The sequence below is a fragment of the Canis aureus genome, chromosome 5, assembly GCF_053574225.1.
Source record: "Canis aureus isolate CA01 chromosome 5, VMU_Caureus_v.1.0, whole genome shotgun sequence".
NCBI classification, from domain to species: Eukaryota; Metazoa; Chordata; class Mammalia; order Carnivora; family Canidae; genus Canis; species Canis aureus.
Window position 1 is genome coordinate 11,860,175 of NC_135615.1, and position 23,385 is coordinate 11,883,559.

The 23,385-nt window shown below is 37.6% G+C and overlaps 2 long non-coding RNA genes across 2 annotated transcripts; one reads left to right on the forward strand and one right to left on the reverse strand.

Moving 5' to 3' along the window:
* Positions 1 to 7,582: 7,582 nt before the first annotated feature.
* Positions 7,583 to 17,349, reverse strand: LOC144313324 (uncharacterized). Its single transcript, XR_013378995.1, has 3 exons — positions 17,201 to 17,349; positions 16,916 to 17,096; positions 7,583 to 7,752 (listed from the first exon to the last, which is right to left on the reverse strand). It is a non-coding gene; the product is annotated as an uncharacterized LOC144313324 (long non-coding RNA).
* A 26-nt stretch (positions 17,350 to 17,375) lies between these two features.
* On the forward strand, positions 17,376 to 23,111 carry LOC144313325 (uncharacterized). The gene is made up of 3 exons (XR_013378996.1): positions 17,376 to 17,642; positions 19,165 to 19,326; positions 22,329 to 23,111. It is a non-coding gene; the product is annotated as an uncharacterized LOC144313325 (long non-coding RNA).
* The last annotated feature ends 274 nt before the right edge of the window (positions 23,112 to 23,385 follow it).

A 23,385-nucleotide genomic window follows, 5' to 3' on the forward strand; every position in this document is an offset into this window, starting at 1 on the left:
TGGCCCTGGACTTTTGTGTCTTGGGAGGTTTTTGATGACTGCTTCAATTTCCTCCCTGGTTATTGGCCTGTTCAGGTTTTCTTTTCTTTTTTTTTTTAATTTTTATTTATTTGTGATAGTCTCACAGAGAGAGAGAGAGAGAGAGGCAGAGACACAGGCAGAGGGAGAAGCAGGCTCCATGCACCGGGAGCCCGATGTGGGATTCGATCCTGGGTCTCCAGGATCGTGCCCTGAGCCAAAGGCAGGCGCCAAACCGCTGCGCCACCCAGGGATCCCCCTGTTCAGGTTTTCTATTTCTTCCTGTTCCAGTTTTGGTAGTTTGTGGCTTTCCAGGAATGCACCCATTTCTTCTAGATTGCCTAATTTATTGGCGTATAGCTGTTCATAATATGTTTTTAAAATCTTTTGTATTTCCTTGGTGTTGGTAGTGATCTCTCCTTTCTCATTCATGATTTTATTAATTTGAGTCTTCTCTCTCTTCTTTTAATAGGGCTGGTAATGGTTTATCTAACTTATTCATTCTTTCAAAGAACCAACTCCTGGTTCTGTTGATCTGTTCCACAGTTCTGGTCTCGATTTCACTGAGTTCTGCTCGAATCTTTATTAACTCTCTTCTTCTGCTGGGTGTAGAATCTATTTGCTGTTTTTTCTCTAGCTCCTTTATGTGTAAGGTTAGCTTTTGTATTTGAGTTCTTTCCAGTTTTTGAATGGCTGCTTGTATTGCGATGTATTTCCCCCTTAGGACTGCTTTTGCTGCATCCCAAAGATTTTGAACGGTTGTATCTTCATTCTCATTGGTTTCCATGAATCTTTTTAATTCTTCCTTAATTTCCTGGTTGACCCTTTCATCTTTTAGCAGGATGGTCCTTAACCTCCACGTGTTTGAGGTCCTTCCAAACTTCTTGTTGTGATTTAGTTCTAATTTCAAGGCATTATGGTCTGAGAATATGCAGGGAATGATCCCAATCTTTTGGTATTGGTTCAGACACGAGTTGTGACCCAGTATGTGGTCTATTCTGGAGAAAGTTCCATGTGCACTTGAAAAGAATGTGTATTCAGTTGAGTTTGGATGTAAAGTTCTGTAGATATCTGTGAAATCCATCTGGTCCAGTGTATCATTTAAAGCTCTCGTTTCTTTGGAGATGTTGTGCTTAGAAGACCTGTTGAGTGTAGAAAGCTCTAGATTGAATTCACCAAGTATAAGTGTATTATTATCTAAGTATTTCTTCACTTGTTGATTAATTGATATATTTGACAGCTCCCACATTCGGGGCATATATATTGAGGATTGTTAAGTCCTCTTGTTGGATAGATTCTTTAAGTATGATATAGTGTCCCTCTTCATCTCACTACAGTCTTCGGGGTAAATTTTAGTTTATCTGATATAAGGATGGCTAACCCTGCTTTCTTTTGAGGACCATTTGAATGGTAAATTGTTCTCCAACCTTTTATTTTCAGGCTGTAGGTGTCCTTCTGTCTAAAATGAGTCTCAATGGTCCTGCTTTTTTATCCAGTCTGAAACCCTGCGCCTTTTGATGGAGTCATTAAGCCCGTTCACGTTCAGAGTTACTATTGAAAGATATGAGTTTAGTGTCATCATGGTATCTATTCAGTCCTTGTTTTTGTGGATTGTTCCACTGGACTTCTTCTTAAAGGGGAATTTTAAGAGTCCCCCTTAAAATTTCTTGCAGAGCTGGTTTGGAGGTCACATATTCTTTCAGTTCCTGCCTGTCTTGGAAGCTCTTTATCTCTCCTTCCATTTTGAATGAGAGCCTTGCTGGATAAAGTATTCTTGGTTGCATGTTGTTTTCATTTAGGACCCTGAATATATCCTGCCAGCCCTTTCTGGCCTGCCAGGTCTCTGTGGAGAGGTCTGCTGTTACCCTAATATTCCTCCCCATAAAAGTCAGGGATTTCTTGTCTCTTGCTGCTTTAAGGATCTTTTCTTTATCTCTGTAATTTGCAAGCTTAACTATTAAATGTCGAGGTGTTGAACGGTTTTTATTGATTTTAGGGGGGGGGATCTCTCTATTTCCTGGATCTGAATGCCTGTTTCCCTTCCCAGATTAGGAACATTTTCAGCTAGGATTTGTTCAAATACATATTCTGGCCCTCTGGCCCTTTCGGCGCCCTGGGGACCCCCAATTAAACATAGGTTTTTCTCCTCAGGCTGTTATTTATTTCGCTTAATCTATCTTCATGGTCTTTTAATTGTTTGTCTCTTTTTTCCTCAGTTTCCCTCTTTGCCATCATCTTGTCTTCTATGTCACTCACTCGTTCTTCCACTTCGTTAATCCTCGTCGTTAGGACTTCTAGTTTGGATTGCATCTCATTTAATTGCTTTTTAATTTCTGCCTGATTAGATCTAAATTCTGCAGTCATGAAGTCTCTTGAGTCCTTTATGCTTTTTTCTAGAGCCACCAGTAGCTGTATAATAGTGCTTCTGAATTGGCTTTCTGACATTGAATTGTAATCCAGATTTTGTAACTCTATGGGAGAGAGGACTGTTTCTGATTCTTTCTTTTGAGGTGAGGTTTTCCTTCTAGTCATTTTGCTCAGTGCAGAGTGGCCAAAAACAAGTTGTATTGGGAAAAGGAGAAAAAGAGAGGAGAGAAAGAAGGAAAGAAAAGAGAAAAAGAAAAAAGAAAAAAGGAAGAAACAAAGAAAAAAGAGAAGAAAAAGAAAGAAAGGAAAAAAAAGGGTGGGGGAAGCAAACAAATCAAAAAGAAAAAAAAAACCAAAACATGAGGGAGTATCTTCTGATTCTGTATACTTTAAGTCCCTTGACTTCTCCTGGAACTTGTCCGTCTAGGGGGTCTTCTGGGGGAGGGGCCTGTTGTGCTGATTTTCAGGTGTTAGCACTTGGGAGAGCTGCTCTGCCCCTGCCTGGTGCAGGGCTCAGTGGGGGTTGTTTACCCCGTGAGGCCCCAGGAGGAACCACCACAGTGGTGGCGGCCAGCTCTGCAGCCCTGGAGTCAGCTCCCGCAGTAACCCCGGAGCTCTCCGTCTGCAGGGCCTGGAGGCTCCGGGGCGGGGCCGCTGATCTGCTCAGCTGGGGCAGGAGCGTCCTCGCTGTCCTGGGCCCTCCCGGCCTCTGCCTGTCACGGGGGGAGGCCGGATCCTGAGCTGTGTCCCCCGCGCCCTGTGCTCTCGGTCTGCGCTGTTGGATTCGCGCTCCAGCCCCGCAGCCCCCTCTGCGGAGCCGCCCCCGAGCCCCTCCGAGCTGCTCCGGGTCCTGCCGTGAGCGCTGCAGCCCTTAGGGAGCTCGGGGCGCTCTCCGGGGCACAGGTGTCTGTTAATGTCCCAGGGAGCCCGAGGGCATCTCCGCCCCCCTGGGTCCTGCTCTAACTCCCTGCGAGGCCTTTCCACCCGGGAAGGTTGGTGCAGCTCCTGCTTCTCCAGACGGAGCTTTCCTGTCCTGGGGACACTCGCCCCGGCCTTAGCCCGGCTCCTCGCCAATAATTAAGTTTAATAACTTAATTATTTTGCTTAAAGATATTTTAAGCAACCCAAAAGTTCCCTTTGGAAAGCTAATTCTCTATTTAAAAAATCCAGTAAGTACTTCAGAATTTAGAATGGCCAGGGAAGTTTTACTGCTCTAGTGAGTTTTCAGAAAAGTAACTGAAGAATTACTATACCAGATAATTATATATGAGCTGTTCCGAACAGCTCATATTTTTCTATAATGAATTTATATGGGGAATATTTTTTCACCACTAACCATTAACCATTAAATGTCATCCTAAGTAAAATCATCTATTTACTGATCATTATATGATATAGACCTGATGCCCTTTAGGATGCTATATATCTAACTTAATGATAAAGACAAATTCTTATAATAAAGAAAAAACATAGACTTCACCAAAATTAAGGACTTTTGTGCTGCAAAGTATACCATTAAGAAGGTGAAAAAGCAAACAACAGAAAGGAAATATTGGCAAATGATATATCTAGTAAGGAAATTATATCTGAAATGTATAAAAGTAATACAACTTAATAATTAAAAAGACAAATAATTCAATTAAAATGGGCAAAGGATCTGAAGAGACTTTGCTCCAAGAAGACATAAAAATAGCTAATAAACACATGGAAAGATACTCAGCATTATTAGTCATTAAGAAAATACAAATCAAAACTGTGATAAGCTACCACTATACACTGAGTAGTTTGGCTACAATCGAAAAGACAGACAATAATAACAAGTGTCTGGATGTAGAGAAATTGAAATTCTCATACATTGTTGGTGGTTATGTAAAATGGAGCAGGATCTTTAGAAAACCAGTTTGGCAATTCTTCAAAATGTTAAACAGAGTTACCACATGACTCAACGATTCCACTTTTAAGTATATACCCAAGATAAATAAAAAACATATGACCACACAAAAAGTTATAAATACATAAGCAGTATTATTCATAATAAACAAAATTGAGAAAAACCCAAATGTCCATCAACCAATGAATGGATAAACAAAATATGGTATATGCATACTATGAAATTGTATTCAGCAATTAAAAGGAATAAAGTACCTATACATGGTATAAAATGGATGGACCTTGAAGACATGTTAAGTGAAAGGAGCAAGTCACAAAAGAAACACCTGTATGAAGCCATTTGTATGAAATGTCCAGAATAGACATACCTATAGGGAAAGAATGAGGAGTGACTGCTACTATGTATAGAGTTTCTTTTGTGAGTGATGAAAATGTGCTAACTATGTGGCATACAACTCTAAATATACTATAAAACACTGAACTGTATACTTTAAACGCATCAATTATATAATTTGTGACTTGTATCCCAATAAAGTTGAGAAATTCAGTGTAGTATAAATGCAGGTAGGGTAGTTTTGAGAAAACCTCAAGTCATCTATGGAAAAGCTCAGGCCGGCTTTAATTTTTTATTCCATGAATAACAGCAATATTGTTTCCATAGTGCATTACTGGTTACCTATCACATACCTAGCTCTGCTCTAAGTTTTAGACAGTGGTTAATAAGAGAGAAGGTATAGTGTTTATCAAACTTGCATTCTTTTGATAGCAGGAGTAACAGATGATAAAAAGCTCAAAAATAATAATTTCAGATAGTTATAAATAATATGAAGAAAAGGGAATAGGACAATTGAACACAGTACAACTGGTAATGGGGACAGGAGGAATGGAGTTGGCCTCTCTGATATTTGAGCTGAGACACAGGGGCTGAGTCATAGGAAGAACTGAGGGACAGTGCTCCAGACAGAGGGAGTTATTATTATTATTAGTTATTATTAGTTATTATTATAGAGGCCCTGTGGTGAGACTCTGGCAGTATATCTGCAGCAGTAAGTGAGGGGAAGAAAGACCTAATGGGAGCTGGGATGGCATAAGACATTGCTGAAAGTTTGGGTTTTCTTTTCAAGAAAATGGGAAAACATTAAGGGATTTGACAGAGAGGAAAAAGATGAGAAATCTAAGTTTTGTTGGCCAATCTGCACCCAGGGGCCTCATCTACTTCTGGATCTGATTTAAATAATGAGATTCTGAACTTGATACTGAGTCTGATACTGTAATGGAATAAAACTTTTGAGAGAGACCGTGAGCATAATTTGCACATGACAAAAATGTAGCTGTGACCAGAGGACAAACTATAATGGTTGAAAAAGATGGCAACAATATTTTGAAGGTTCTTTCTTCTGAAGGAGCTGTTTGCCCTGTGTGATGGAAGTGACACGTGATGAGTTTTAGACTCTAGACTTTAAGTGGCCTTAATCCAATAAAGATACTGCCCAAATAGAACCATGCCAAAAGGATCCCTAGGGTGAAAGGTAGAGTGGAAAGAGGGGTCCCAGCATCCTATCCATCCCAGGTGAGTTGTGGCCTAGCCATCCTGCCCACTGAAGGCAGACACATAAGCCCAGACAAGACCTTCAGAAGAACCACCCAATCAACCACAGATTCATGAAAAATAATGAATTCCTGCTGTTTTAAGTCAGTAAATTTAGATTTGTTGATATAGTAATAGATGAGTGATATTTTCTCTCTCTAATGGCTTCAATCTCTTTCTCCCTCATCCTCACCTCTGTGTTTATAGTAATTTGTCCTAACCTCCAGCCCCTTAGCCCTTATGAACTTCTTAAGTTCATAAATTCATTTGTGAATTTACCGTTTATTCTACTTAAAGTGATTTTCCCTCACATATTCCTATACCTGCTTCTTCTTACCATTGATGGTCTTGGCCCCAATTGTCACCTCCCCAAAGAAGACAGCCCTGTCACAATACCTCCACCCCATGCCCAATTCACTTTCTGTGGCACTGTCCTTTTGTGTTTGCTTCATAACAACACTACCTACAAGAACCTATTTCTTTTTTTCTTGCATTTTGTCCATCTCCCTCCATAGAAGCGTAAGGCTTAGGAGAAGAGAGACTTTGTAAGGTAAAATACTGTATTATCAGTACTCATATCATTTACTGACTTTTACTTATTAAATAAATGAGTGGCGGATGCACAAACAGATAAATAGAGATTTTTTTTTTTTTTACAATTTCTGTGTCTAAAATTTTTAAAAAAGATTTTATTTATTCATTCATGAGAGACACACAGAGAGAGGCAGAGACATAGGCAGAGGGAGAAGCAGGCTCCCTGTGGGGAACCCGATTTGGGACTCGATCCCAGGATCCTGGGATCATGACCTGAGCCAAAGGCAGACACTCAACCACTGAGCCACCCAGGCACCCCCAAGAAATTCTGAATAAAGTAAATGTTCAGTGATCCTCTATATGCTAGTTATTATGCTTGTCATTTTAAAGGTAATGAACCCGAAGTTCAGTAAGATTAAAAAATCGTCTATGATAGAAATTGGCAGAGTAAAATGTAAACCCAGGGGTGCCTGGGTAGCTCAGTCAGTTAAGCATCTGCCTTCAGCTCAGGTCATGATCCTGGAGTCCTGGGATAGAGCCTCATATCTGCTCAGTGGGGAGTCTGCTTCTCTCTTTCCCTCTGCCCTTCACGCCACTCATGCTCTTTCTCTCTCTCTCTTCTTATAAATAAATAAAATCTTTTTAAAAGCATAAACCCAGATCTTTCATGCATCAAAGACCATGTGCTACATTAAAGTGCTGTTCTATTTAAAGTAGAATGTGGGCCACCTGGGTGGATCAGTGGTTAAGCATCTGTCTGCCTGTTTGCACCCACAGACCAAAAGAAAAATATTTGTAATTGCATTCAAAATGTGTAAGCTATTCTTATACTCAATAATAAAAGACCCACTTCCCAATAAGAAAATGGTCAAAGATAGGAAATAAGCACGTGAAAATATAGTTTAACATCATTAGTCTTCAGGGAAATGAGACACCGTTATTCATTCATTTTAGCATGGCTAAAATAAAAAATACCAACAGTACCAAGTGTTGGCAATGCTGTGTAAAAATTACAACTTTACTACATTGTTGCTGGGAAATGTAAAATGGTACAATCACTTTGGAGACTAGTTTGGCAATTTTTGAAAAATGAAATGATCACTTATTGTATGATTTACCGATATTCTTAGACATGAACCTGTGTTAGTTTATCAGGGCCTCCATAATGAATTACCACAAACTGCGTGGCTTTAAATAATAATAATTTATTCTCTTACAATTCTGAAATCCAGAAGTTCAAAATCTAGGTGTTTGTAAGGGAAGGGTCCAGGAGGGGATACTTCCATGCTTCTTCCAGTGTCTGGTGCCTCCAATTTCTTCTTCTGTCTTCACATGGCCTTCTTTTTGCCTGTTGTCTGTTTTTGAAGGACACAATTATCAGATTTAAGACCCACATTGTAATCCAAGATGATATTACTTCAAGATCTTTAACTGAATTAGGTCTGCAAATGCTTTTTTCCCCAATAAGGTCATATTCATAGTTCTGAGTAGACATATGTTTTGAAGAGTTACCATTCAATCCACTACACTACCTAACAGAAATGAAGATGTACATCTCTACAAAGATTTATATGCAGCATCATTTATAATATCTTCAAATGGAAAAAAAAACCACATATGTTCATTTGCAAATGAACAAATCAACAATGGGGTACATCCATACAGTGAACTCATATTAAGAAAGAATTAACTGGGGCACCTGGGTGGCTCAGCTGGTTAAACCTTCAGCTCAGGTCATGATCTCAGGGTCCTGGTATCAAGCCCTGTGTCCAGCTCTCTGCTCAGGTGGGGAGTCAGCTTCTTCCTCTCCCTGTGCCCCTCCTCCCTGCTCATGCTTGCTCTCTCTCTCTCTCTCGCAAATAAATAAATGAAATCTTAAAAAAAAAAAATGAACTGTGGATACACACAAAACCATAGATGAAATCTTGAAACACGCTAAATGACAAAAGACAAATAGTACCTCTGCATATTATATGGTTCTATGTATATAAAATTTCTAGAAAAGCTAAAACTATAGGGATAGAAACATATCAGTGGTTTTCTTGGGGCTAGTGGTGGAAGCAGAGATTGACTGCAAATGGTGCAAAATACTCATTGGTGTGATGAAGTGTTGCAAAATTGTATTGTGCTCATAGCCACACCACTCATAAATTTACTAAAACTCATTGAACTGTTCACTGACAAGGAGTTAATTTTATGACTTGTAAGTTATAAAACTGTTTAACTTTTAAATTTCATATTAAAATAAACTGAAAAGAGGTTGTTTGCTAACACACCAGTACCCATTCTCTGTTATAGCCCTGGCCCCTGGTCCTGGGATAGCATAAAACAAGAAAGATGGGATCCCTGGGTGGCGCAGTGGTTTAGCGCCTGCCTTTGGCCCAGGGCGCGATCCTGGAGACCTGGGATCGAATCCCACGTCGGGCTCCCGAGGTGCATGGAGCCTCCTTCTCCCTCTGCCTATGTCTCTGCCTCTCTGTCTCTCTCTGTGCGACTATCATAAATAAATAAAAATTAAAAAAAAAAAACAAGAAAGATATTTGGCTGCGTCTTGGGAGAGTTGATGGTGCACCTATGTATTTCACCCCATGACGGTCCCTAGTATGCACTTTCACATACGAGGTTATTATTTTCACAACCCGTTAGTCAATCTTGTCAGTATTTGGTCATATTTGCTTCCTGTCTTTGTTCCTCAAGTTGATATTCACAATCATTACATGAATAATATGTAATTATATCATTTTTCTTAACATACAACGTATTACAACCAAATAAAGCTCTTCTAGGGGTGCCTCAGTTGGTTAAGCATCCAACTCTTGGACTCTTGATTTCAGCTCAGGTCCTAATCTCAGGATCATGAGATCAAGACCCACATCAGGGTCTGTGTTGGGCATGGAACCTGACTAAGATTCTGTCTTCCTTGGGGCGCCTGGGTGGCTCAGTCAGTTAAGCATCTGCTTTCAGCTCAGATCATGATCTCAGGGTCCTGAGCTAGAGCCCCCCAATGTGGAAGCCTACTTCTCCCTATCCCTCTTCCAGCCACTCCCCCCACTTGTGCTCTCTTTCTCTCTCTGTCAAATAAATAAATAATTATCTTTTTTTTTTAAATTATCTCTCTCTGCCTCTCCCCCACTGCTCATGTTCTTCCTCTCTATCTCCAAAACAAACCAAAAAGCCCTTCTTGACTCTAAACCTGGTCCTGATTTATTCTCCTGTTCTTTGTAATCATGAGTCTAGAGTTATAATTTGTTTTATATATATATATGTGCATTTATATATAAATATAAGTATTTTATATAAAATATTTATTCATATTATATTAAACACAGCAAATATAAATATACAAATTATATCAAATATAAATGCACATTTATATGAATACATATATTAAATATTAAATATTAGATGAAAACAATTAATAATTAATATATGGTATATAATATGAATATATTTATATAAATATAAAGTCTACTCTCCATATTTTTACATTCACATTTAGTAAACTGTAGACATTTTCTTTTGAGTATGTTTGTACTTTTAATAAATGTCATCACAGCTGATTATCCCTTTCTTCAACCTCTTATTTTTTTTCCCACAAAAGCTTAAGGTTTAGTGCTCTATTCAAGATAGCACATAATTATTTCAAAGTGAAACATATATAGTTTATCCTTTTAATGACTGCTATTCCATTATATGAAAGTGTTATGTTCTCCTTTATTCATCCCATTAGCGACCAACACGTAGGTGGTCCTAACATTTTGCTGCTACAAACAAAGTGGTGAAGGGCAACATCTTGCGCTTGGCACCAATGTGTCCAACAAACATCAAGAAGTGAAATTACTGGATGAAAGTGTATGTCTACTTTCAGTTTTTCTGTGTCAGGTCACATTGTTCTCCACAGTCTCCGTTAGGCTGGGAAGCTAAGCTGATCAGATCCAAAAACAAGAATCCATCCCAATCGTTCCCAGTCTGTGGTTCACACTTCTCCATGTGGTAAATAGGAAATGTGGACTCTTGGGCATGTGGGTGGCTCAGTGGTTGAACATCTGCCTTTGGCTTAAGTGGTGATCTCGGGGTCCTGGGATCAAGTCCCATATGGACTCCTCGTGGGAAGCCTGCTTCTCCCTCTGCCTCTCTCTGTCTCTCATGAATAAATAAACAAAATCTTAAGAAAAGTGGACTCTTGACCACTTGCATTTCTGCTCCCACTGCATCTAGCTAGCAGAATGGGAACCTGGGAGTGCAGGAGGCACACCTGCTTCATAAAGTTTTTGTTTTTCAAGTGGGTATTTCTTGATTTCGGCTGTGAGAACTATTCTCAAGGCCACAGTCAGCTGATAGAAAGGCAGGAAAATGCCATCGGAGGCTAGTGTGCCAACCACCTTCCAGCTAAAACCATGTGTTCTGGGGCGTGAGGCACTTAGCTAACAGCTAGCCACATCTATCACAGTTTTGTACCAACTCTGAGTCCCATCGACATCCTCCCCAATACCTGGTGTTAGCAAAATATATTTGCCAATCCTATAGTAAAACAGTACATCTCATGAGAGTTTTCCTTTGTATTTAACTGATTTTTACTGAGTTAAGAAACAAATATTTATATTTTTCCTCAAATATAGAAAAAGAAAGGGAACAGGTAAAGATGATATTAAGATCTAAATGTTGGAGTCTCCCCTGAAATTCATAGGTTAAAACCCAATCTCCAGTGTCATATTTTGAAGTGAGGTCTTTGGGAGGTGACTAGATCATGAGGGTGGAGCCGTCAAGATTAAATCATTGCCTTTATAAAAGAAGTTAGAGAGCTAGCTAGCAATCTTTCTGCCATGGGCCATGAGCAGATAAAGGTGTCCACATCAAAGGACATTGGTTGTTTAGTGAAACTATGACAGAAGGTCTGTGTCCTATAGACTCAGGATCATGATGACATTCTATTTTTTTCTATGTCATAGTAGCAAGAAAGCTCCTCAGGTATGTGAAAGCCTGGAGGTAAAACGGCTGCCGTCAACTATGCTGGAATTCAAGGTTGCTACTGCCTTTTGAACCATGAAATGTTTTGGGTCCCAAAAATGGAGGGCAAACTGGATACCACAATTTTACTTGAGATTCAATATATGTCATCCACAGTTGCATTTGAAGAAAAAAAAATCCATCTTGACATACAAAAAAGACTTCACCATAAATAATAATCAAGCAACAATCAGGCCTTTAAAAAGAGATTTTAAGTGCCAAAAACTAATTCTACCCTAAATCATAGCAACAAATGCCCAAGGAAGCTTCCAAAAACAAAAGAGTAACTACAGTATTTCTTGGCATTCAGAAGCAACCTAATTTGTCTCTGTGGTGTTATACTCATTCACGGGGGTATATTTGACTGCTTAAATACTATGTCGTTTGCCAGTATCTATAAATAGCTATTCATTATTGTGTTTTCAGATCACTATCTACAATTCTGCAACATTTCCCCTCTTTATTTCCCCATATGTCAGGTAGCAGAAAAATAACGTTCCTTTAAGGTTCCCAAAGATGTCAGGAATCATTACAACCTGGAACTGGGATTCTGTTGTTTTACTTTTGCAGCATATAACACATCAAATATTAATTCATGATAATGATTCTCTGAGAAACTTTAATTAAATTAGATTGGCCCATCTCCTAGACTGCTAATTACTATAATATCAACTATAGTTGAATATGAATACTGTGTATGCCAAAATAGACAAATAAATTTTGGGAATATAGACCATAACCCTGTAATTTTGAGTTCCTGATGGCTATGAAAGCAATGTGAGATTGAATCCCTCTGAACTTTTTATCTTGGGTTTGCTGTTTCTGTTTTTATATTTATAAGTCATAGTCCTATTGCAAGACACTTAAGTTCTATTGATAATTTTACTTCCTGCTTTGTTTCTTGCCCTACAGTTTCTTAATTTTTTTTAAAGGATAGGCTTTGCTTCTCTGTGTGTGTGTGTGTGTATGTATTTTTATGTGACTTTTGTTTCAGAAGTAGTTTTACTCTCCTTTTTTGAAAACAATGCACTCTATTTTTCAGTTTTCGGTTTACAGAAAAATGAGTGGAAATTAGAAAATTCCCGTATGCCTCCTTCCAGCTGCCAGATTGTCTTCCAAAATGGCTATACCATTTTGCATTCCTACCAGCAATGAATGGGAGTTCCTGTTCTCATCAGTATTTGGTTCTGTTAGTGTTTTAAATTTTGACCATTCTAATGGGTGTATGATGATATCTCAATGCTGTTTTAATTCACAATTCCCTAATAATGTATTATGTTGAGCAAAGTCTCATATGCTTATTTGCAACTTTATATCTTTGGTAAACTGTCTGTCTGCTCAGCACTTTAGCTCATTTTAAATTGTTTATTTTTATTTTTTTGTTATGTTTTCCTATTGTTGACTTTCAAGAGCTCTTTGCATATTTTGGATACAAGGTCTTCATTGGATATGTGCTTTGCAAATATTTTCTCCAAGTCTGTGGTGTGTCTTCTCATTCTCTTAACAGTATCTTTCATGGGGCAGGAGTGTTCAATCCTAATGAAGTTCTACTTATCAATTTTTTCTCTCATAGATCTTACTTTTGGTATTTTATCTAAAAAGTCATCACTAAACTCAAGGTCAACTAGGTTTTCTCATATGCTTTCTTACAGTTTTATAGTTTTTTTTATGTATAAGTCTATGATCCATTTTGAGTTAATTTTTATGAAGGGCATAAAGTATGCATCTAGATACACTTTTTTGCTTGTGGATTTCTAGTTATTCCCACACCATTTGTCGAAAAGCCTATCCTTTTTTCTTTGAATTGCCTTTGCTCCTTTGTCAAAGCCCAGTTGTCTATATTTGTGTGAGTCTATTTCTGGGCACTATCTGTTCCATTGATCTATTTGTCTCTTCTTTTGTCAATAACTCAATGTCTTGATTCCTGTAGCTGTATAGTGAGTCTTGACTTTAGGTAGTGTCGGTCTTATAATTTCGTTTTCTTCTTAATGTGTTGGCTACTCTAAGTCTTTTACCTTACATATAAACTGTAGAATCAGTTTGTTGCTATCCACAAAATAACTTGCTGTTTTTTTATTTGGTCACCTTTTTATTTTCTAGTTCTTGTGGTTCAAATTTCCTCTTCCTTTCACTCTTACTGTCATGATAAGTCCCCAACTTTTTTCTCTTACTTTTGTTGCTTCATTGAAACAGAAAATTAGCATACACACCATTTACAAAGATATTTACAACTCATTTGGGAGAGACTTGAGCCTTTCAGAGTTCTACAAGTGAGTTTGAAAGCTACCCATACCTTGCTCAAACAGACCATGAACTCTTTTCAGTCTTACCCTTCATTCTCTATCAGTGATTCATTTATTCCAAATATCTAAGGAATATGTAAACTTGACAGGAGTCAAAAGTAGTTGCTTATCAATGTGAGAAAATATTGACGCTTTTCCTTTATGTTGTTATCTTATCAAACTTTCTGTTGACAACTCTCACATGCAGAGATAGCTCTTTGCCTATTGTCTACGTCACTATATGGAACATGATCATTGGCCTCCATAAACATTGCTAAATGAAGAAATTTGGAGTCCCCCAGGCACAGTTGAAACTGCAGGACATCTTTTTCAGAGTGTCCTGCTTTCTGTGTAATCACATACAAGTGGTGCAGTAATCAGTAAATATTCACCAGGAAGGTATTTTCATTTGAAAATATGGGGCTTGTATTGAACCCAATGTCAGGGGCACATTCACAACATAGCATGAAGCAGCCTTCACAAATTTTATCATCTTGTATGTGTGATGGCAAAAATCAAAAACGTCCTTTAAAAATAAAACTCTTAAGTCAATACCTGTACAACTACTTTTCGTGTGTGTGTGTGTGTGTGTGTGTCCATGCAAGCACACACACAGGCATGCAGGCACATGTGGGTAGACTTTGCTTAGCATCTAGCTCCCAAAGGCAGAGAACTTACACTTCCTGTTCACCATACATGAATGAATGAATGAATGAACAGCTCATGTATGAATGAACAATTGCATGAAGAGCTCTATACACTTTGTACTTTAATACTAGTAATCAGGGTCTTGTTGGGAAAATATTGATTTTCTCTCTTATTCTGTGAATCTCTTGAAGGTGAAGATTGTGTTGTCCAAGACTGTATGCCTACAGTTTCTAGTACAGTGCCTGGAACATAGCACTCAATGAATCTTTTTAAAATTAATAAATAAGTGAACTAGAGGGTGGCCTCAAAGGGAAATTCATTTATCTCTGACTGCCTAAAACTAATTAGTAGATAAAAATTGAAAGCCTTTAAGAGGACAGAAACAAGGATATGTTCCTAGAGAGTCACATGCCTCTGTGTGTGTATATGGTGTGTGTGTGTGTGTGTGTGTGTGTGTGCACGCATGCACACCACACACATAGCTGGCTTCATCTACCCTTCATGTGGATGAAATGTTGGAAAAGCCTTCTACTATATTTTATATTGTATGAAACTGAAGTAAAAGAAGAAGACGCTGAGATATTTGGGGTATAGGAGAGGCCAGTGAAGGAAGAAAGGAGAGGATAAAAGAAAGAGAATGGAATCAATGAGAAGATACCTTTATTAAATTAAGATACGAATATTGAAATCATACCACAGCAAAGTCATTTTTAGGATGTTTTCTTTAAAACAGATGTGATTCTAGAAAAGGGCTAAAGAATAGGAAGCCCAGAGGAGTCAGGAGTCCTTGCCCAGTTAACCTAAACAAACCCAAATCAGGTAGGCCTGTTTGCCACTTGGTCAGTGGCACTGAGGGGAAAGAGTGGTGACAGCTGATAATGCCACCTGGTTGAAACGATTAAACAATTCTTTCAAGGTGACTATTTAATACAGAGTCCTCTGTAAATATTCCCAGTGCTTTGTTGAATTTCATTATAGAGCTTTGCAAACTCTTTTAACCTTAGTAAAATTACTATTAGTTAAACAAATCCTTTTCCTCACAATAGTTCTAGCTTTAAGCAGCATCCTAAATTTCCACTAAATGGAATCTGGGCATCACAAAGGAAATCCTTTCCTGAGTTAAACCATCAGCCAAGGCCAAAACAACCAAAAAGAAGTTCTGTGAACATTGGAGAAATATATCTTAAAGCATAGAGCGTGACGTTGCCTATAACCTGTTATCTAATATGACTATTGCTTCAATTTTTACAGTGGAAGTCACCCTTTAAAGATTCATTGTGTTAAGGGCATTTCCTTTGTACATCATTGCCAAATCTAATTAGAAGTAAGTGTCTCCTGGGGAATCTAAGCCGTGTGTCATTGTGTGTGTTTGTGACCAGGTCATTCTCTCTTTGGGATTAATTCCATCATGCCTACTACTATTTTAATCCTTTCTATTATTGTCCAAATTATAATTTTTCTCTTATCATTCCTCTACCTATTATATTATTAGCAGTATCATTGTGTTGAGACAGCAGTTTCTCAAGCCACAGAGACCATTTATGTTAACTTTAAAAATCTAGCTCTAGAGAATGTTGGGAAATTTTTCCATTATTTAAAAATTTCTTTGCTACTGAATATTATTTGTCACTATCATTCATTGAATCCATTCACCTATATTGTTCAGTATGAATGGAACAAATACCATGTTATTTGCCTTACAAATTAATATACCAACTCAATAAAATAAAAATAACGATACTATGGAAATGTACAAATTAATGTTTTTTCTATTTATAGAAGCACTTTGAATACAATTAGATAGCTTAATATCTATAGTTATACATTTGCTTCCAATTTTGAATAGATTTTGTAAAACTCAGTATTACATGTATGCATAACTATTGTAACTTTGTTTATCAATTTCTATCTTTCTGGAGTCTATTTACTAAGTACAGAATTTTAGAATTTTAATGTGAAAGAAATAATATCCAGGGGCACCTGGGTGGCTCAGTTGGTTAAGCATCTGTCTTTGGCTTAGGTCATGATCTTGGGGTCCTGGGATCGAGCTCCTTGGTGAGTTTCCTGTTCAACTGGGAGTCTGCTTCTCTTTCTCCCTCTGCCCTTCCCCTCTCCCCCACTCATGCTCTCTCTCTCTCTCTCTCTCTCAAATGGATAAATAAAATCTTAAAAAAATCATATCTGTAGAATTTTGGAAGGTATGAGGTTTCTTTCAATATTTAATCCACTTGAATCTTTGCTTGTTATACCTGCTGATGCCCGTCTACATTTCTTTAATCCTCAATTACCTGTTTCTTATATATATATCCTGTGTATTTTCTACCTAAAACTAATTTAACTACAAAGTCAATGAATTTGAATCTTGTCTTGAGAAATCTATAATTACCTTTGTATAGCAACTTGCTTAATTTATTAAACGTTTCATATTTTCAATTCACTTTGTTAATACAATCTCTTATATATTATGGTCTGTGTAATTATCTTTGCCTCTCAAGAGCTTATCTGGGCCCTTCTATAGACTATGACACTGTCCCTAACCAGTGATACAGCATTTCACAAGCTTTTGCAACTAGAAACTTACCTGTGAATAACCGCAATGCTTGAGAGAAATCTTTGCCACAGTAGATATATTTCATTTCAAAGTCCTGGCAGCTCAACACTCCACAGAAAAAGTGATGAAACTCTTTGGCTGTAGAAACCCAAGGCAAATCTCTTGACCTTTTAAAAGTGTAGTCACTATCGTTCTATTTCATGAGAAGTTTCTGAAAGTAGAAAACAACTTTTGTTCTCTATAGGAAAAGTTTATTGAAGCCAGAAGTGAATTTTGTTGACTCCAAGGCATTTCTCTACATTCGGGCGATCTTACTTGGTTTGGATGTGGCCCTTCAAAGGTGTGGTCTGATTTTGTGAATTCGAGATAAGGACTACATGCTGAATGATCCAGGCCGACTCACCCACAAGCAGTTCCTGAGTAGAAATATGGCAACTTTCAGAACATAAGAGTGTAGAATTTCAATGACACTCTCAGAATATCTTCAGAATATACACAATTGTTATACTTGATGGGTCAAGCCATGGTTACTTCGCTCTGCCTGTGATGCAGAGTGCAGTCCTCTGACCACCAGCATTGGCATGTCAGACATGCAGACACTCAAAAGCCCACACCAGAACTACTGAGTCAGAATCTAATTTTTTACCAACATCCTCCAGTTTTTTACATCTGTACATTAAATTTTGAGAAGCATAGGCCTCATCAACTTCCTGCTTCAAAAGATGAAAATTCAGGCAGATTCAACAGTGGGCTTCAGGTAAGGTTGAAAACAGGCAATGGAAAACAATGAAAGCCACAATTTGTTGGTGAAATCAAGTCGGTTTACATAATCAAATCATTTGTAAGAGGAAATAGGAAAGTTTGATCTTACATAAGATGCATTCTCAAAGCAAGTGCAATTTAAGACCCATGTTGGTCCGCCCAATGCCAGGACATCCGGATGAGAAAGGAAAGACTGGCAAGCCCTGTGGCGGTGGTCGATTCTAGACATCTGGTCCACTTCAAGAATGTCCTGGTGACTTGATTTTAAAATCAGACATTCGAATCAAGATTTTTGACTTCTGATTGATGCAGCTAGCCAAGGTCCATAGCTCCCTTTCAGAATTCTCCAGATGACACAGAATTTACTTATCAACTGCTGTATGCGCATAGAGGGAAAAAATGGGGCTGTTTTCCTGAGTCATTGTAGATGTCCTGACATTTCAGCATTTGGCCTGTGAGCAGACAGTGTTCCCATGTGATCCTGGTGTTAAGCTATTGAATAATGGATCCTGTGGTGGTACTTTTAGCTATAGCACTTCAACTGAAGCATAGTTAGCATTTTTCACCAATGCGTTATTTCCAGAAGTGGTTGAAAGTTGTACCTTGAAGAGAGACCTTGATTTTACTTTTAAATTTTCTTACTGGAGGGAGGAATAAGTTCTGATCCTGGTTACATAATTGGAAGCCCCTAGTGCATCTGTTCCAAAGCAGATAAAGGGCAATAGTTTCTGAATCAAATTAAGCCAACCATTATTTTATCACTAAATTACTGGAGTCATCTGTTTATTCTTTTAGCTCCAGCTGGAACATTTTAGGATTAGAGGTGACTTCCTGTTAAAGAATTATCTTCATTTGACTGATCTAATTTATTTGTTGTTCCGATAAAACCCTGGCTTATTTCCCCTGCTTTGGATACAATTATTGGAACTTTTGTGAAACCAGGTGAATCCTGATCCAAATTATGGACGAACTGAGCTCAGCTTTTGTCAAGGAACAAGATCATGGCAAATCAGCCACATTCACTGAGGTCACGTTTCTTCAGCTTAGAGTTAGCCTTAATTTTGAACAAAGAACATAGAAATGGTGAGATTGGACCATCCACTTCATTTCACAGGGAAGCAAAGTGATGAAAGAATTATATAAATGTGATTGTAACAATGATACTTTCAAAAATAAATGTAAATTGTTAAGAATCATTAGTAGTCTTCTTGGACAAGAAAAAGGGCTGTTGGAAAATTTTTTTCCTAGAAACTTTGAGAGTGTGATGATGTCATATATATATATTTATTTATTTTCCTGAATTTGTATAGTTTCAGAAGCTTCTCCCCACTGTTTCTCTAAAATGCACACATTTTCTCACTTCTTCTGCAAGTTAATGATTAAGGAGGATGTACTTCAGCAGCTTTTTGTAAAGTCACCCAGAATCTGTTGTCAGGCATGGTGCTAGGCTCTCTGGGAGAAAGCAGTGCCTTTTTAATGTATGCATTCTGATTAATTTCTTCTTGGACTGCACTTAGACTCACCTCTAAGAGCTTGCCTGCAGTAAGAGCACAAGAATCAGGAGTGGATTGGGTTTACTATCTTACCCAGTCCAGCATTCGAAGATATGAGATATGGAGCCCAAGAGATGTGTTTCTGGAAGATGGATGTGTTTGACTCCATGAGCATCCCCTATAAAGGTAAGAAAAGCACTATGATCTATGAATGGTCCACTTATATTATGAACTTGTTAATTTTTGAGTTTTCTTCAATTGTTTTATTTTCTTGTTCGTGTTAGACTCCATAAGGCTAGTTCACACTGCACTTATATCCCTAGTATTAACCTAAAGCTTCCCTCACTGTAGGTGGAAAAGATTTCCTCCTTGCTTTAATAACCCAGGATTTGATGAACTAGCTGTTATTCTCACCTCTCTTTGCCTTTTGCAATTTTTAACATCAAAAATAGTCTCACTCAATCTTTACCTTTCCAATAAGGTTCTAAATGTTTTCATTTGTGTTCATTAACACCCACCACCACCAATCTTACCATTTTCTTGTCCTTTCTGGACCTCTTCCAGGTCGATTTTATTTTATGCATTACAAATATATTAAATTTTGTGTTAGTGAGCAGAAAAAAAGGGAGATCTTGCCACATAATAAGACTCATGGTTAATTTAGATCAATGATTAGTATGTATAGTGAACTTTTAATGTTGGCATTTCTTTTTTTTAATGTTGGCATTTCTTTAGCATTCTATTCTACATTTAAAATTCTCAGTTTAACAATGTTTTTATATTTTATGGTATTATTTCTACAATTAGATATCTCAGACTTTACCACTTGGTTATAAGTTGTAAGTCATTAACAATGAAAATAATATTCCCTGACAGGTAAACAATTGTTTCTGATTGTTCTGCTAATGTTGATGTGTTTTTCTGATTTTTCTCACATGAAAAATTTTAAGCATATTTCCATCAAAATGTTTTAATAGTTCATACCACAGTATTGTTAATGTCTAGTCTAAAATGTGAAAAAAGGGGGTTGTTTTTCTTTTTTTAAAAAGGTCATTTCCTATGCTTTTAAAGTGAGATTTTTATTATCTTACAAAGTTGATGTTTTCATTAAAATAGGCCTTATAAGACAGCAGGGTTATATACATCCTATAATTTCGTATTTGAAGGATTCAATTCCATGACTAGATATGACTGTTCTGAAATTATGATTAGGTCAGCAGATATTTTCTGGCATGTTCCCAAATAGTCTTATTATTTATATCATCATCTTTTAAAAAAATTATGCGTATCTAATATAATAATTTTGGTGTGGGGAAAACGTATTTAGTCACTTATCCTAAGTCATATTTGATAGAGCACAACTGACAAATTAAAATCCACTTTTTACGATAGATTTTTATTTATTACTAGTTCATTTGCTTTTTCAATGCTTAGTTGGAATGTATTAATCATTTTTGTTGTTGTTGTTCATCCACAAAGCACAAATTCATCTGTGGTTCTCCTTCCTGGAAGAATTTATTGGCATATAAGCTTGGGAATTTCCTCATATGTATTCTCTACCATTTTATGTAAAATATATTTAAAATAGGACTGACCTTAGATCTGATTTTCTAAGGAATACCACCCTTTACACTTTTTTCTTGTAAAAGTGTTACCTGTTATGCCCTACACATTTTATTTTATTCTTTGTGCTCCTTTTCCTGTTGGGTTATGGATTTGGGGGAATATGTCTTACTCGGTATTTTTCATAATTCCTAACTAAGCATGTAATAAATACTCATTGAATTAAATGTCAATTTTCTGTAACAGTAAAACAGTTTGCTCCTATTTCAAATGCCATGGTGATTTAATTAAAACATAATAGCCTTGGTGTAAAACTTTCTCCAAGACATTCTGAAAGTTTAAACAAGCCATATTTGCAGTGTCTGTTTTTCCACATAAATATGTATCACCTCAAGAAGTCTATTGGATTAGTCAGGCATGATTTATGCTTAGGAAAACCACATTACCTTTTTTCAAATAGATTATGCTAGGGAAAGGGTTCAGTGGTCTGCCCTTACTTTATATATATGCAACTCATTCTAACCAATTTTCATTGATGCCAGGCACAGGATACCTGTCATGAGATGCCAGTTTTTAGAGCTTTTACAATTGGAAGGTACTCATAACGTATGTACTGCTGATCACACAGTATATCTAGGCACATATTTCCCTCCCCCCTTAAAATGTCATTCAATGGACAAAAGTCAACTGAACACAATAACCAAAAGGTGGGAAAACCCCAAGTGTCCATCACTAGACAAATGGATAAACAAATATCGTGTAAACATACAACGGAATGTTCTTCAGTCATAAAAGGAATGAAGCTCTGATATATGTATGCTACAACATAGATGAACCTGAAATACATTATGCTAAATAAAATAAGCCATACAGAAAAAGGCAAATAGTGTCTGATTCCAGTTGTATGAATTATCTAGAATAGACAAATTCATAGAATAGAGAAAGTAGATTGAAAGTGACCCACTTGGGGTTTGTGAGAGAAGGGAACAGGCAAGCTCTGCTTAATGGCTACAGAGTTTTTGTTTGGGGTGATGAAACTGCGCAGGGTGAACAGATAGTGGTGATGTTGGTACGATATTCTGAATTTAATTAGTGACACTGTAAAACACATTTAAAAATAGTTAAAACGGCAAATGTGTTTTATATATATCTTACCACAATTTAAAGAACTTAATAATTTAATGTAATAAAAACCATGACTGCATACTTGAAATGGGTGAATTATATGGCATAGGAGTTATATCTCAATAAAGCCATTAAAGAAAAGTCAATGAAAGATTAAAGGTGAAAGCATATAACCATTCAGTGCTCTTGTTATTCTTTCTTTAAAAGAAAAGATGGGAATAATAATAATTATAAAATGACAAGAAAAGTGTCTACCTTACTATGAAATCTATGGAGTCGGGGCTGATTCTGACACATGTGTGGGAATCAATACACGAATGACATTCTTTAATGCCCAATCTCATATACGCATTTTAAAACTTTCAGAATAAGTTTCCTACTGGAAAGATTTGTTACATACATTCTGCTTCACTCTCTATCTTGGCAGAGCTGTTCATATTTCCAGAATGCCTTTAGGTGCCTGTGATAGATCATTTCTTTCTTTTCCCTCCCCCATCTAGGAACTCTGCAAAGTGTGAGAATTGCTTTGTAGTCCGAAGGGCCCCTGAGTCTGTGAGCCGTGTGGTTCTGCCAACATTGCCCAGCCTGCCAAACTCTCAGCTGCCAAAAGACTAGCCAGGGCTTCCTTGTATAATGAAAGTACAAAAAAGGCCATGTGCTTGGCGGACTTGCCTGATTCCCTCTGCTTCATAGAGAAAATAAATCTCTGAAGAAGTCCAACAGAGAGCTACCATCTGGTCAGACTCCTGGCTTTCTCAACATGGCTCCCACCACCCATCGCCAAGTGTCAGGAGGGCTTCCTGTGTTGGAGGAAGGCGGGCCACGATGTTTGGGGCCAATATGCTAAAATCAGATGGGAGCTTAATGAGGGGGGACTTGGCAGACTGGTGTCGACCTGCCGTCTCATCATTGCTTCTGGCACATTCACAGAAGGGTCAACATTTCAGCAATAAAAATTGGAGCAATTTAAGAGCTGGACCTGGAGTTGCTGACTATCTGTTAATTTCTTGAAGAATCTGCAACACATCCAAGTAAAAACCTACCCAACAGCCACAATACTTTTCATCCCGGATGACTTGAAGGCTGCGCTGTTGGAAAAAGCTGCAGAACTATTTTATAGTGCTGACGCTATGCACTGATTTTGGCCCACTCTCTGCACACTTAGGTTTTCAGTCCTAAAAGCCAAAGCCAACTTTTCTTTCATGTAGGGCAGTTCCTGCTCCACAAAAGTTCATGTCTTGTAAGAAACCTTTCTTTTATAGTAAATGATGGTATGAAACTTGGTCATTTATTGTATCATAACTGGCCTTGGCGATCTGCTTGGTTTAAATAATAATCATGTTTATTCATTGCAGTTTTGCTTGTAACCTCACAAGTTGACAGTAATTAGTCAAGTCAAAATATTAAACGATATCCATATTTCAGGTTTTTTATGATTGGAAGTCACAGATGGGAGATGCAAATTTTGACCCACAGGGAAGGTCAGTATCACTTTTTGGGTCTCCGTGAGAAAATAGAATAGTTTTCTTATTTGTCTCTTAAGTTCATAAGCAAGGC